General features: G+C 38.7%; 2 protein-coding genes across 2 annotated transcripts in view; one reads left to right on the top strand and one right to left on the bottom strand.

Annotated features, from left to right (window-relative positions):
* The window catches only part of dock1 (dedicator of cytokinesis 1), a gene marked incomplete in the record, with an annotated part of 276,885 nt that overhangs the window by 115,064 nt on the left and 146,090 nt on the right, over nt 1–15,731 (bottom strand).
* LOC119424040 (inhibitory synaptic factor 2A) overlaps nt 4,307–15,731 on the top strand; it is a 39,608-nt gene continuing 28,183 nt past the window's right edge. Inside the window, exon 1 of the mRNA XM_037691496.1 lies at nt 4,307–4,364. The gene's annotated coding sequence lies outside the window, so the exon portion shown is untranslated. The remainder of the gene's footprint in view (nt 4,365–15,731) is intronic.

Genomic DNA, 15,731 nt, shown 5'->3' with positions numbered 1-15,731 from the left:
TATATATATATATATATATATATATATATACTAAAATAAGCTACTACTTATTACTTGTACTACTATTCCTACTTTGCATTTTTTCACTTATCACGGGGCTTCAGGGTACGGATCCCCCGCAATAAACGAGGGACTACTGTACTAGGTTCCAAATTTGAAACACTTCCAAAAAGTTGACATCTTCCCAAGTTGGATCTTTACTAAAAATACTCAGCTTCATTCTGCTTGGCAGTTTAATGAGACTTTGAGCAAAGCGTGTTATTGTCACTCCGAGGTAAGAAGCCAGTCTCATAAAACTGTGTTGTCTTTTTAGTGCAGCAAGACGGTGCAGTCAGTCAAAGATGCAGGAGTATTTTATGAACAGTAGCAGAAAAGTAAGATGAGACGAGAAGGTGAACGGAAAACACAATTTTCCGTTGTGTGTATAAGGAAGCCGTTACACATTAAAAAACTGATCAACAAGAGATAAAATATTAAAAAACTAAGTTCGAGTCAGCTAGAGTTCATCCCTTTTCATTCTCGAAAAATCTTTTAGTACCTTTTTGCATTTGAATCGTGGACTCAGTCGTGTTTCAAAGCTAACAGAAAATACGTAAACCTTTCACATGCTCCACGTTTCAAACCTCAACTCAATATTTTTACCTAAAAAAACAAACAAAAGAAAATTCACTACAAAGACAAAAAAAACTGCTTGTTTGCAGATTGATCAGTTGTTCCCAGCAAACAAGTTTTTTTGTTTTTTTTTAATGAAAATTATTTAAAAAAAATTAATAGGATGTATTGGTCTTATCAGATTTAACCTCCTGAGACCCGAGCTCTGGTTTGCGATGCATTTTTCACATCTCCTAGTTATTTGTGATTAGATGGACCTGATATGTATAAATAAAGCTTCCTCGTTGAACAGGAAGTTGTATTTTGTTACATGGTTATGACATACTTTTGTAAAAAAAAAGTCCTCAGATGGGGACAATGGGCTTATTTTACAGCATAACACAACAACATCACATTGCTTAACAAAGTATACAACACTATTGAACAGAGTGAAGTATAAGGTACAGCAAAGCCAAAAAAAGTCCCCATATGTGGACGCAGGGTCTAAGGAGGTTAAAAATATATATTTTAAGATGTGGAAAAACTGGAAAAAGTTTGTAAACTCTTAATCAGTGCTGAATATTTGGAACAGGTTAAGCGATTTAACAAGTGGCTGAATTAAATATGACTCAGAGGGCTGAGAAGTTTTCCTGCCAGTGTTAACTCTTCATGACAATAACTTAGATTAGCTTTATATTGTGAGCTAATTTATTTTAAGTTCTTTGCATAATATTCAGATACCAGGAAAAAAAAAAAATACCGGTAGCAACAAACTTTGAGAAATTATACTTTTGGTCAAACCTTTGATATATATTTTTTTATAAAATATAATAGCTAAGGTTTTATAAAAATTGATAAATATTTAAGTCAAGACGTATTTGGATTCTTTTAACATCTTATCTTACCATCAATTTGGTTTAAGGAAACAACCCAGCACAATGGCTGCTTTGTTGAAGGTTTTTAATGATGTTGTTGAAGCATTGGATGCTAAGAATTATTGTGCTGCACTTTATTCAGACCTGTCTAAAGCTTTTGACTCTGTGGACCATGACATTATGTCATAAGCTCTCAGACATTGGTTTCTCAGATCACAGTGTCTGTTGGTTTTCTCATTTCAGATGGAAGGCAATGTGTTCAACACAATGGTACTTCTTCCAGCTATTTAACTGTCAGCAATGGTGTACCTCAAGGCTCAGTCTTAGGACTCCTCTTCACAATCTACATAAGTATTGTAGGTCAGATCATTCCTGATGCATTGTTACATTTCTATGCCGACGATACAGTTGTTTGTTGTTGAGCTAAATCAGTTGCTAAGGCTGTCCAGCTTTTACAGTCTGCATTCGACATCATCCAGACAGATTTGTTCAGTCTCAAACTGGTGCTAAATGTGGATAAAACCAAAGGCATGTTGTTTTCAAACAGGACGTTGGTACCGGCAGTCCTTCCTTCTAGCTTATCTTCAAATGGTGTTCCTATTGAGTTTGTTGATTCTTACAAAAACTTGGGAATTTTGGTCGACGCAAATCTGTCTTTTAAGCTTTAAGTCTAAAACTTGATAAAGAAATTGAAATTAAAATAGGGTTTCTTTTTCAGAAATAGATCCTGTCTAACTCTGAATGCTAAGAAACACCATGTAGTTGCGACTTTCCTTCCCTCCAATGATTACAGTGACATTTACATGACTGCTCCTGCAAGCACCGTACAGATGATGGACAATGTCTATCATGATGCACTAAGATTCATAACTGGCTGTAACTACTGTACCCATCATTGCACCCTGCATTCACTGGTTAACTTGTCATCACTAACTTCACGCAGACTGTCACACTGGTACATTTTCATCTTTAAATCACTCCTTGTCTGTTGCCTTCATACATCTCCTCCTACATGTCACATCATCAGTGCAGTTACAGCGTGCGCTCTCAAGACATCATTACTTGCAGTGTCCCCTCAGTGCGGACCGAATTTGGCAAAAGGGCCTTCTCTTGCTCTGCTCCTGTAACACCTTGCAAGAAGAACTGAAGCTCTAGACCTTGACCTCTCTAAGGGATTTTAAACAATTGTTAAGTTCAATGCAAAAATCAATGCAAATATGTTCCTGTTATAGTATTTTACCCTGTTTCATAATGTAGCTTGTTTTTATTTTGGTTTATATCACTACTTTTATTTACTTTTCATTTTAAATTTGTACGACTGTGTTGTGTATCTCATCTGTTTTTTTATTTATTTATTTTTGTTTAACACAGTCTCTCTTGAAAATGACTCCTCATGACTCAATGAGACTAACCTGTATAAATAAAGGTTGAATGAATAGCATGTTGAGTTGGGCTTTATATTTTAGTTCACTCTGATAATATGTACTGACTTCACAATGTTTTGTGTTTTGAAGGATCTTTAGTGTGGAGAAACAAAAGATGCCCACTGCACTGGTAAATACAATGGTATGAAGTTATTCACACATGTGGATGTATACACACACACTTCGCAGCAGCTGCTGTCTGCAGAGCTTCAGCTCATTACCATGATACCTGAGGCTGAAAGCAGAACTTAGGCTTTCCCTGTTAGAGAACAAGAGTGAGCTACACAGCTCTAAAAGCAGGCTTGCACAAGTCCGCTTTACTATGATCAGGGCTTTGCTGAGTGTGGCGTTTATCCTTCCTTTTCATTTTGTCCAGTGTGTGTTTAACATTACACCACAAACCCACTAAAAACACATTGTTTTCCAGCTCAAACAGAGTTAACTACTGACTAACCCTGAGACAGATGGATAAATAACTAAAAGATCAGGCATATCAGATCTGGACAGTAGGGGACAGGCAAATGGAATTGTCTTCCTACACAAAATAAATAAATAAATAAAAACTCTGGGGACTCAGGGAAAATCAAGATGACGAAAAGGGGAATGGACTTGTAATGAAACTCTCAAGGTTGATCACACATGACAAGCCTCACTCTGTGGAGGTGTCAGGGCACAAAAAAGACTTAAAGACGCAGGTGTGTATGCAGACCGGCAAGCCTGAAACACATCAGCCGTTGCCTTTCTTGGCAGGTTGCGAGGAGAAAAGTGCAGCCTTGACAAATCCCTCCAAGTTGAAGATCAGTTCTTGTGCTCTTGAAAAAGCAGGTGATCTGAAGCGAAGACGAGGAAAAACTCTCTAAAGTGATGATAAAATAAAAGGATGGGACTATGAACCTGACAGATGCAGCCAAACCAGGAGCTCTCCATTGCAACCTTCCCTCCTCCCTGCCTCTCGTGCTCCCTCCCTCTCTCCCCTTCTCACTTAATCCCTCTCTCTCGCTCCGTGTCTCACCCACCTTCCACATACGCTCTCACAAGCAGGAAAAAGCGGAGAAAGCCAGAGAGCAGAACTGCGGCGGCACGATGGAGACATTCTGCCCGCTCCGTAGCTGAGGCGTCCGGAGTTCAGCCAGAGCGTGCATGTGTGTACACGTGTGTGTGTATGAATGTGTGAGCGACCGAAAACAAGTGGACATCGTGAGGAAGAGGAGAAGGGGGGGTGGGGGGTTAGATGGGGAGTATCGACTCTGTCTGGGGCTTGGAGGAACCTAACACCACTGGATAAGAGGACACAGATGTGCAACAACTATTCCCAACTCCTGCTCCTGTTCCGCCTGCACGACCTCCTAACTTCTGCCTTGGAATTGCCTCCCCTTCTAGCTTCACCTCCAATCCACTAAGGATTCGGGCATGCATGGGCACAACCAGGGACCTGGGCTATCGCATCCTTTACATCAGCATTTCACCGTCTGAGGTTAGTTGATCCTCTTTGCTTTCATTCTCTCTTCTATTTCGTCACTCAGTCCGCGACTGGAAGAAGAAAAAAAATAAAAGTCTGCTCAAATAACCTCTGGAGATGGAAATCCGAGAAATCTACTCGCTCAGTGGGACTGAGCCCTGGATAAGCCACGAGGAATATTTCTCTACAGAAGATTTTCTCTTCAAGTCAGCTGATTGAAAACCAAATATGTGAGGCGGTTAAAAGGAGGTAAATCGCTGTCCGATTTCATGCTCAGTTGCCTCAGCCGGGGTGAAAGGGGTTATGGGAGATTTTAAGCAGTGATTGCAGAATAATTTGGATACTTTGAAAAACTTTAGTAGCAAAAAATGTAAACGAAAGTGTTAGAATTAAGACAAAACCCACTGGCATTGCTCGCTGACATTTATAACATCTGGCAGGTCAGGGTTGTTCTGTGTCCAAGAGGGGTTTGATCCAGATTTAACTTGACCGGATCGGCTGCATGGATAAAACGGTGCTTGCGTACAAGGGCTGGCATGATGCTGCATTTCCTTTCGGTTTTGCAGCTGAGTGAGCATTACATAAAACACATACTGATACCCAAACCTACAGAGGAAAATAAAAAAAGACAGTGAATCGTTTGCCCCAGTAATGAAGAGAAGAACAGATAATGAGAGCTGGGCAGACAGTTTGTCGCATCTGATCTGAAACCTTTAACTAAATGCTCATTTAGAATAATGGACCAGTATCTCCTCGAAGATTTGAGGTGTGTGGGTTTATGATGTGTGCATCAGAACTCCAAACGGAGACCCTCGCATCCTTATTGTCCTTCAGTTGCCACATGAAAGCAACGTCAGTGCCACTCGTCCTGACAAACCTCCCACTATTACTCCATCTCCCTTTCAAACACAGCCCACATCAAGGCTCTGATACAATCTCCCCTCTGCTCCATTTCACTTTCCACAGACACACACACACACAAAAAAAAAAAAAAAAAAACACCCAGAGAGGAGAAAAACCAAGAATAGCTTCTGTCTGTGAAATTAGCCAAGAGTAGCGATTTGAATTTCTGTTTAAATGTGTTAAAACTTTCAGGGAAATGTTTCAGCCTGTAAAAGCTGCGAGGACGTCCAAACGAAGGGCGTAGCATCTTCATCTTCAGAGGGCCCTTCTCGCCGGGAGGGCTACTCATTCATCCAGAGAACAAATTACTCTCCTAAGAAAGAGTGACTGCTTTTGGAACAAGCCAGATGTTGCCTTTCATGTGCTAATAGGATTATTAATTAGGAGCCTGACATTTTTTTATTTTTTTATTTTTCCACATAAAGGTGCACTGCAACAATGTCATGGAGTTCAGGTGTACAGGGAATGTGTGTTTGTGTGGCTTCTGTTGGAGAAGTCACTTCACACCTGATCTCACCCGAGAGTTTGGTGCCGGCGTGTACTCGTGTAAGTGCATGTGTTTCCCACTGCTTTGCGGTTGGTGCCCAGTTTGCTGATGCTCCAACTGGCCCAGAGGCAGAAGAGCTGAATTGGTGTAATTTTCTTTCTCCTGTGGTGAGGAGAAGTGTATCATCCATGCACGTTGCTTTGTTTTGAGAGCTGGAACCGATGATTTTTGGACACCGCTTTACAACAGGGCATGTTCGGCTTATGTCAGCGAATCATGCAATCCATGTCTACCTGAAACGTCAGACAGCAAAACATCCCTTAGTAAACATACCTTAGTTTATTACTTTGAACGGTACCTGATGGAAGCATTTTATCACTAAAATCAGCTCAAGAGTTGTCTCATGCTAAACAATAGCTTTTGCTAATTCTCAAAAAACATCTACTCTTCCACAACATCCAGAAGTTTTTTTCTCTCTCTGTTAAAATAAGTACAATTTTGTAAAAATAAAATAAAATAAATGCTTGACTCACCAACACCGTCAGGTTTTCATCACAAACAGCAAATCCAAAGCACAAGCAGTGAAGATTTAATATAAAAAAAGTTATATTTTCTAGTGATCTGAAATGAACAAAAGCCAACAAAGGTTGGACCTTGGTCTCTCACTGTCTCAGTCCCATGTCCAGATTCCCATTTTGATGTGGGTCATGTCCCTGATTGCTTCCATCATGAAGAGTGAGGTCTTGGTGTCCTGCTCTTAAGGATGGACAAAGATGGGCAGAGAGATGCTCTTAGAGGTTTTGGTGACTCACTGACTGCGTTCAAACCTACCAAATCATTTTCTAATGTGGTGTGATGGCCATGCCCTACTTTTTGCTTAGATTTTATTTTTTTTTCTTTTGACTCCCTTTTTCAGGGGTCACCACAGCGAGCAAACTCTCATGAAGACTAAATTATTGTGTAAGCCGAATGCCCTTCATGAAGCAACCACTGACCAGAGAGATACCACAACCCCCATGTGTGGAGCAGGGGGCTGCCATCTAGGGGCAAATGACCTTTGCAAACAGATCTTCACTGTTTTATAAATGAGTTTGTAGACACCTTATGAAGCATTAACATTTATATAACAGTTAAAAAGCAGTCTCTTATATTTAAGCAAGCTTACTATTTGGCAACACCGAGTGCTGCACTTCAATCCATTTGTGTAATCTGTAAAACTGTAATCAGATTAGTAATTGCTTTAGCTCAGCGAAACGTTTTAGCACCAATTCCTTTGTGGCTTGAGGTTTCTCAAACAGCAGCAATGCTATTTTTTGGAAACAAATCTTAGATCTTATTAGGTGGAGGTCAGAAGTCATGATCAATATCAGTACAGTTTTAAAGTGATGGGAGACCACAAACTGTGAACTCGATACTCGACCCACAAAAATCTAAATGACTGATTGTTTTGTGTTGCAATTACCTGCTCTCAGATCCCTCTTTAAAGGTCCTTAAACACGATCACTATAAGCTCCAAATTAAATTTTTATAGTCAAACAATACTGTTAAATAATAAAAAGCTTTCATGCAATGCACATTTGTTTTCCTAACGGTCGGTCCTCACATTGCAGAAACATTTCAACACCTGCTATTTGAGATGTTACCTTCAGTCTGCTCAGATTGAGCCAAAATGCCTGTGTGCACGTCAGCTGCTTACTCTTTGTTAAAGGCTTGTTAAACTATACTTTCGGTAAGTTTTGAGAAAAGTGGACTTCAAGGTGATGTTATTACGTAAAGGAAGAAAGGTTTAGGTTCACTGGTCTATCTTTATGGCTTCATCTTTACTTGTGCCTCTATTTTATTTTCACTCAGTCCTGAACGACCCAAGAATAGTGACAAGGCCACATTTTTATTCCTGCACCTGTTTATTCTGGTCTTTCCAACTCTGGTGATTTTAGTGACGTTTCTCATCAAAGAATAACTATCTGCAAGCAGCAGAGGAGTTCTCCAGTTACCCATCAGCTTTGAAGCCTCTGCGTGTCTGAAGGCAAAGAGAAAATAAAAACTAAAACAGACATGCAACAAGGAGGAATACAATAAGACAAAAAATAAAAAAGAGTGGAAAGACAAGGGGAGATATAGCTGTGTAGAAAGATGAAGAGACGAAAAAAGAATGATCTGATGCATTCTGATTAGAGAAGGTAATATATCCCTTCCTCGGTTCTGCTCTCCATTTACAGTAGCTGGTGTGCTCGGTGATGTATGGACAGGCTTCCGGAGGATTAATCAAACTCCCACGAACCCACCTGAGCATGAGCACATAACACACACCGACTAACTACAGTGAGCAGGGATATACGGTAGCAAAGAAAACAAGCACAATTCAGCAGGGACGAGCGGGGTAAAAACAATAATAAGGCTGCAATGTCCGCAGGCTACAGTCCAAGGATAAGAGGTGCTCATAAATACAGACTAGCATGTTATTTATATGACTGTAAATTATAGTACCTAAAACAGCGTGGGGGAGGGGGGGTGGAGAAATTTCTAATGATGTGAACATACACACACCAAGGTCTGAAAAGCTCACTAAAAGTCTCTTAGCCTGGCTAAAGGTATTGCACAATTTTTAACGATGAGAAATAAATCTGGATACAAGGGTTAAGATAGGGTGCCTTGGAAAGAAACTGGCCATATGTGCATTTTGTTTTAAATCCCATGTGAAATATTTCAAAAATATATTTAATATTACAGTAGTTCCTCAAAACTTCAAGGTTCGACTTTCGTGGACTCACTCTTTCGCGGGTTTTCGATGTAAGACAGTACACATTGTTTCCCGGTGACCTGGCCTCTCAGTGATCATAGAGAGGGCAGGGGGTGTGGTCTGTCTTTCCCCATCGCTGCTGTGGGAGCTTCAGTGAGGCAGATACCAGAGTGAGCAGCATGGATTGTTTACTTAAAACAATCAAGCATGACCCGACTCGAACCTCAAACTGAACTGAGCCAACTCGAATCAAACCGGATAGAAAAATGTCCTGGTTCCAAATGGCCAGTCTGTCCACGGGCGCTGATTGGCTCAGTAACCGTAGCATCAGTAGGGCTGCTCTCTTTTGCTGTGCTCTTTTAGAGCGTTTAGAGAGTTTAAAACATTGTTAAGAGCATTGCAAGAGTGTGGGAAGGGTTTATAAAGCCTTAATATATATATAAATACTAAAATAAAGATAACATCCCTTTTGCAGATTTTCACCTATCGCGGGGGTTATGTACCAGACACCCCTGCGATAAATAAGGGACTAATGTATATTTTAAACCACGTATCATTGGTGTAGAACTACACAAAATATGAGTAGTTGAACTTTTAGTATCATAGAAGGTGATATTTTTAACCAAAACTATAAGTTCCCTTTTTGTTACGTTGGGTCATAAAGTTACTACAGCAACCCAGAAGGGACAAACCAAGCACTGACTTGAGAGGCGTTAAAAAGATGTTCCATCACACTACTTTTCTACTAAGTTCTAAAAAAAAAAAAAAAAAAAAAAAAAAAAAAAAAAAAAAAAAAAAAAAAGAGGAATTTAAATTTACACCTCAAGACACAACTACACATTCCCTCTGAATTTTTTACAGCGGGGTTTATTTTATTACAGTTTTGGGTTTTGAAATCTAAACTGCAGCTGTTACTACGATTCTACAATTTACGATCTTTCTTTCCTCCTGCAGAATAATCTAGTTTTAGCTTGGCTATTTGAAAACAAAACAAAAGGGCCATATTCTTCCATCATTGGAAATCTAAAAATAGTAATCCCAGGTAGTTTTTAAATGCAAGCTAACAAGACATTTTAAAAATGTCCTTCATTCACTAAATTATAAGCTCTTAAAATGTGTTTACGCCAATGACTGTAACAATTCTGACAGACTTTATGCCTGCCAATATTTTTTTTTGTCAATCAAATGAACCTTCACTGCTCTAAATACCCACAACCAATTTGTATGATAGTTGCTGAAATACTAAAGAACATGGAAAATGTTGTGTCATGACGATCGATAGAAAACTATCACAAAATTCTACAATAGCATTAAAATTAAAAATGCTGTTTCGTGTGAAGGCTGAAATCATTCATCAAAGTTGAAATTATAAACTTCTCCTTGGTTGGCAACAGATGTAGTCACAGAGTTGAATTGGTAAGTATGCGTGCAGTGTTTGTTGTACTATAATGTAAGCAATGGTACTGCCGTCACTACACTGGCTCAGCAATTCCAGCTTTATGCGATTAAGCACAGTCACAGGACTTGGTTGCACAGACTGGTTTATGTGAGGACATTTAAAAGACGGTCTAAAGAAGGGATTGTCTTCTCAGTGATATTTTGGAACCCCAGTGCAAAAATCTTCTATTGGTGCTTTCTGTTATTAACTTGCTTGTTCTCCTAGTGATTGTGTTTCATCTCACAAAGTCTGGGTTAATTAGTGATACTAATTTGACTTAACTGTGAGTCTGAGCATAAAGTGAGCATGGCTTTGTGCTTTTTCTGTTACAACTAATGGCTTGAGCAGGCATGGGCAAACCCCGGCCTGTTGGGCATTTTAATTGTCCCGCCGAAATTGTGCAAAATTTGGACAATTAAAAAAAATATATATATATATTTTTTATACTTTATTTTTCAGGGGTGCTGAAGTAAAATTTAGGGGAGCTTAAACACCCGCAAAAAGAGGTTAAAATCGCCACTGGTTCAAATTATATTTAAAAAATTGAATTTAATAGAGAAAAAAAACTGGTGTCGTTTTACCTGTGGTTCCAGCATTTCCCCAGTAGAGGCGCACTACAGACACTTGCGTGTATTATGGTCTGGCCCTTCGCTCCAATTTTAGACCTCAATGTGGCCCGCGAGTCCGAAAGTTTGCCCACCTCTGGGATAGAGCCTGACCGATATGGAAATTTTGGCCATCGCCATTACAGACAGGTCCCCAAACTTCTACAATCGGACGAAAAATATATCAGCTAGGAATCCACAATATTATCGGCATGGTATTGGTATCAGCCGATATTAGAGTTAAAGTTCAATATCAGAAATCAGCCATTCCATTAAAATAAGTCACCGATATAAAAGGCGCTGTTTTTGCCTGCAGCTGGAGCACAACGTGATGACGTCACGCACGCCTACCTGATCTCACGGCAGAGAAGAAAATTCAAAATGTCGGCAGCGTGGGAGATTTGTTTTTCGTTGCTGATGTCGGATTCCAAAGATTTATGGACTACGTTGAGCCTCGCTACATCATCCCCAGTCGTAGTTATTTTTTCCAATGTAACGTTACCCGAGTTACAAGCCGTCATTTCCGATGTCATTGAGAAGCCAATAGCACGACTTGTTGGGTGAGTTTTACCACAGACATTTGGACGTTGTGTTAGCCCCCTTAGCATGATTAGTCATACGGCACAATGGATAGACATAAACTTTGAACTTAAAAAGTCTGTCCTTCATGCACAGGAGGATCCCACACTGCAGCTAGGAACCTGGAACAAGCCTCCACAAGTGAGACAGCATCGCAGGTGACTAATGCTAATAAATAACATTTAACACTTTTCATTTAATACAAGTTAAAGTGCTATGCATTTCATATGGCTGTTACTGAATATATGTCACCAGCTCTTATAGCTGTTGGGACATTTTTTGTAGCAAATAAGCCTAAATAAACGGGCTATATTCTGACAAAGGAAAGTATAAAAAATATCGGTATCGGCATCGGTTATCGGCCCAAAAAGTTTTATCATATCGGCATATTAGATATCGGCCAAAAATCCAATATCGTGCATCCCTAATATCAGTCCTACCAATACATCAGTCTGGCTCTACTAATGATTATTGAAAGTATATTTCTCTTCTCAACTACTGGCAGAAATAACAAGCTTTAGCCCCATCTGACCCTAAACAAAACAAAGTGGACATAAAGGATGGGTAGATAGGTGGACATTCAGGTGAATAGATTTATCTCAAAATTTAGGGACACATAAAACCAAAGAAATTACATAAAGTTACTAAAGGGGAGCAACTGAACAACTTTATTTACAGAACATTTAAAAAATTTTGTCTGATATAAAAAGACAAAAACACAAAGACTGTCGTGAGTGTTATTAACTGGTCACCAGTCGCAGCGGACCAAGCAGAAAATCTGTCAATTTAAGTCAACGGCTGAGCAATGAGAGCATAACTAACAAAGCCAATAACACAACATGATGACTGTAAAGTAGAAACATATTTAAAGCAGCTCTTGACGACTGAGCATGAAGCCTGATCAGCAAATTGCCTCGGAGACAATCTAAAATCCTGTGACATGCAGTGTTCTTCCCGGGCATTAACCGACTACAGATTCACTGCAGTCGGTGCCTTAACCATCGCACCGCACTAATGAAAAGCCCCGTCAAGGAATCTGTTGTACTACTGTTGATTTATTGTTAGTACTCTTAAGAGAGAAATCAAAGATGTTTCAAAACATGACTAAGCCTCGTGTAATTATGAGTGGAAGCTGTCAGAAGAGAGGAAAACAAAACAAGAAAGGAGAACAGTGGATTACAGTAAAGTGCTGAATTTCCATGGCTGTGATTAAACTGCTGCTTATGTCTTCAAGCAGCATGTGAAACCATAAAAAAAAAAACTTTAAACGGCAGAAAATCTTCTTATCATGTTGTGCTTTTAAGCTCAATTTGTTCTCTCTATAAAAAAAAAGCTTATACTGACCTTGGAATATTTTGAAAATTAAAACTTTACACCCATAAGGTACAATATAAACATAAACATTTAAAATATTAGTATTTACATACTAACATGTACTTCCAAAGTCATTTAGAATGGCATTAGTGATGTCAATGCTAAGGTGGTACAAAGATTTTAGGTTTGAGCTTTGTACCATCAGAATAAGCACAACCTATAACTATTAAATCATTATTGCACACTAGGAATGCGCGATATATACGTTACACTGTAGAAACGATAGGCATTTAGCCTATGATAGAGATCTGTATTCTACCGGCTAATCAGTTAATTCACCTTAGAATCTAGCTGTTTTTTGTTACTTTTCTTTTTTTTAGCCATCCTATTTGTTAAAAAATAAAGATAAATTGTATGACTTTTTATAACTGTTTATTGTTGTCATCATTCTTTGTTGAAATCAGGTCTCTCTTGTAAATGAGTCCTCGAGGCTCAATGGGATTTACCTGTATAAATAAAGGTTGAATGAAAAACCACAGTACTGCTGTGTCTGATGTAAAATCACAGTTGTCAGATTTAATTGCTTTTTTTTTTGTTTAGCACCACTTACGCACAGTTTTCAAGTACTTTCTTTGAGAGCTAAGTAGCGAAGCTATAAGCTAACTACAGCCAGCTTGCTGTACTCGTATTCAGACGCATGCGCAAAACGCTGTGTTCCGTCGAAAGGTTTTTTTTCGTTGAAAGTTCGTTGGTCAGCTTTAGAGAGGGCATTTGAACAAAAAAAAAAAAGGGTTAAACCTGCTGTCTGATCTGTGAAAAGAACGCTGTGTTGCGTGATTTTACTGCTAGACCCTCTGGTCAAAGCCACAGAGGAAACTGGTCGCCATTTTGTGTCAGCTCTCCTTAAAGCGGAAGGAGACGCCCACTAGAGGGTTGGAGGGTGAAGTGCTTTCAGTGTAAAATGCTGCTCTGTTGCTGTTCATTTCTTAAGTGAGAATACTGGAAACTGTTGTTAACAACATATTCTTTTGTTTAAAACACGACTAAAACTACATTTGATATCTTTTGCACTGTTTTGCACTACAAGAAAGAAGCCTAATACTTGATTTGTTAATTATTTAAAAACTCTCTGGACTTAGTAGTGGATTTTTTTTAAATGGAGATTATTTTGTGGTATAGCAGTTTTCAAAATAAATGATGGCAAATGGACACCATATGCTTTTTTCCTATTCCTATTACAAGTTTTATACCAAAAACATATTGTGATAAATATCGCTACCACCACCCATCACAATAGATATTGTGATATGAATTTTATGCCATATCGCACACCATTGCAAGCAATGGGTTTTGCCTATACCTCAGTACAATACATAACACATTATTATTATTATTATTAGCAAAATATGTTGTAATCCAATGGGTAGATCTTAATTAAATTTATAGAAAGAAATCACCAGATGTACATCTGCAACTTATGTCTAGTCAACAAAATAACACAGCTGATCAACTTTAACAAACACATAATTTGCTATCACTCAGTCATTTTTACAGATACTGAGCTTAATATTGTGTGGTAGTAGCTGAGTCATCCTCAACATATAATGTAAGTGCTAACATATCAAGTTCTCATAAAATCACAAAATCATAAAGTGAAAATGATCTTAGTTTAAACGTGTTGCATGAAAGGCAGCGGGTGATATGCATTATTTTAAGGAATGCTAGGCCTTCAATTCTACGCAAGGTTTTCATATTAAAAATCACAGTAGCATGTAATATAAATAGTATTCATCTATATTCAAATGGATTATAAGCAGTTTCTTAACTGAAAACAAAAATATGTATCCAGACAATAAAAAGCTACAAGTTCTACTTGTGCTACATCGCTAATAAAATACTTTCACGTTTAATTCCCTGCACAAAGCTTTTTAAGTAATGAAAAATGCAAATAAAATTGCAAAGGCCCCACAGTAATTCACCATTTATTGCCTAAACAAGAAAAGCTGTAAAAATCATTGGTGCTACTTGACATGTATAGCCACATTTCAACACATTTAATAAATTCTTGATGCATGCTTCATTAATGACCCCCCCCCTTTGGTGGAGCAGAAGCGATAAAACAAAATTAGTCAAGCTAGAAGTTACGATAAACATTTCTATCCCCCGGCTGAATCAAGACACTGAAATTTGCACATTTGAAGATTTCTCCTCCACAGGCAAATAATCAGAGTAGCATTTGTGACGATGCTGACTCATGTGAAGTTTAAAAGAATGCAAATCACAGAAGTTTAATTCAAGGTGTGTTGTCTTCGATGAACAAAATCCTTGAAATAAAAGCCACTTCCATTAAAGAAAAAAAAAAAAGATTTGTATTATTGGTATAATTAGCTTCCTGAATTGTACTTTCAGTACTCTAAAACTTGAATTTGAGGCTGAATTTAAATGTCTTCAATTAGCTGAGCTCAAGGAAATGTCCCTGTATTTCTAGAATTAACCAAAAACAATTATCCATCAAACCAGACAGTGAGCTGTGCTGTTAAAACAAGGTCAACATGAACATGTTGACGTGCGTTCTAAGATGCGTTTTTGGTCTTGGTAGGAAATAGTGGGTCAGTTCACTTCACTGGCACGACCTTTCATTAAAAAAAAAAAGCCCAAGCCCATCATATAAAGGGGGTTGGCTGTCTAAGCATGCGTTCTGGACAGTGTTGTTTATGGAAGAGGCCGTTGTGTTTGTGTTTCAGCCAGAGGTGAGAGGAGAGTGCTGCAGCGGTCGCTCCGGTCTCAACCCAACGGGTAATAAATCAGATATGTGAAGCCAGGGACACATCACTTAGCCTACAGCACTGATCTGTCAAAAAGGATCAAATTATGATGCAAATATGATACACCATCTTACTGTATGTACACTGTGGAGCTTGCGATCAGGAGAAGAAGATACTTGCAGATTGTGCTGACAAACTGCATGCAAATCTGCCAGCTCGGAAAAAAACTCCCTTGAATATAAATCTGCACATATCCAACGTAAAGTTTCATTTGAGCTCTGCTCATAATAGAAACATTTTGAGGCTGCAATTGGAGAGGGGACGTCAGTAGAATTTATCTCTTATTCAAAATGTCACCATCTGTACAAACATGCAGAGGACGACTGGCAGTGATGGATCAGGAGAGCTCAGCTGTGCTGCTGATCTGATACAAGTCCGGGAGTGACTGTGGCATATTCAAAAGGACAGAAGAAAAGATGAAAATTATAACTTTCTGCAACTGAAAGGCTTCACTTGCCAGACAGACGGCTTAATAATTGGAAAATGAATGG

The sequence above is a fragment of the Nematolebias whitei genome, chromosome 17 (assembly GCF_014905685.2).
Source record: "Nematolebias whitei isolate Nwh7 chromosome 17, NemWhi1, whole genome shotgun sequence".
NCBI classification, from domain to species: domain Eukaryota; kingdom Metazoa; phylum Chordata; class Actinopteri; order Cyprinodontiformes; family Rivulidae; genus Nematolebias; species Nematolebias whitei.
The sequence above is the reverse complement of the archived record's forward strand: the minus strand, read 5'-3'. Positions and strand labels throughout refer to the sequence as shown.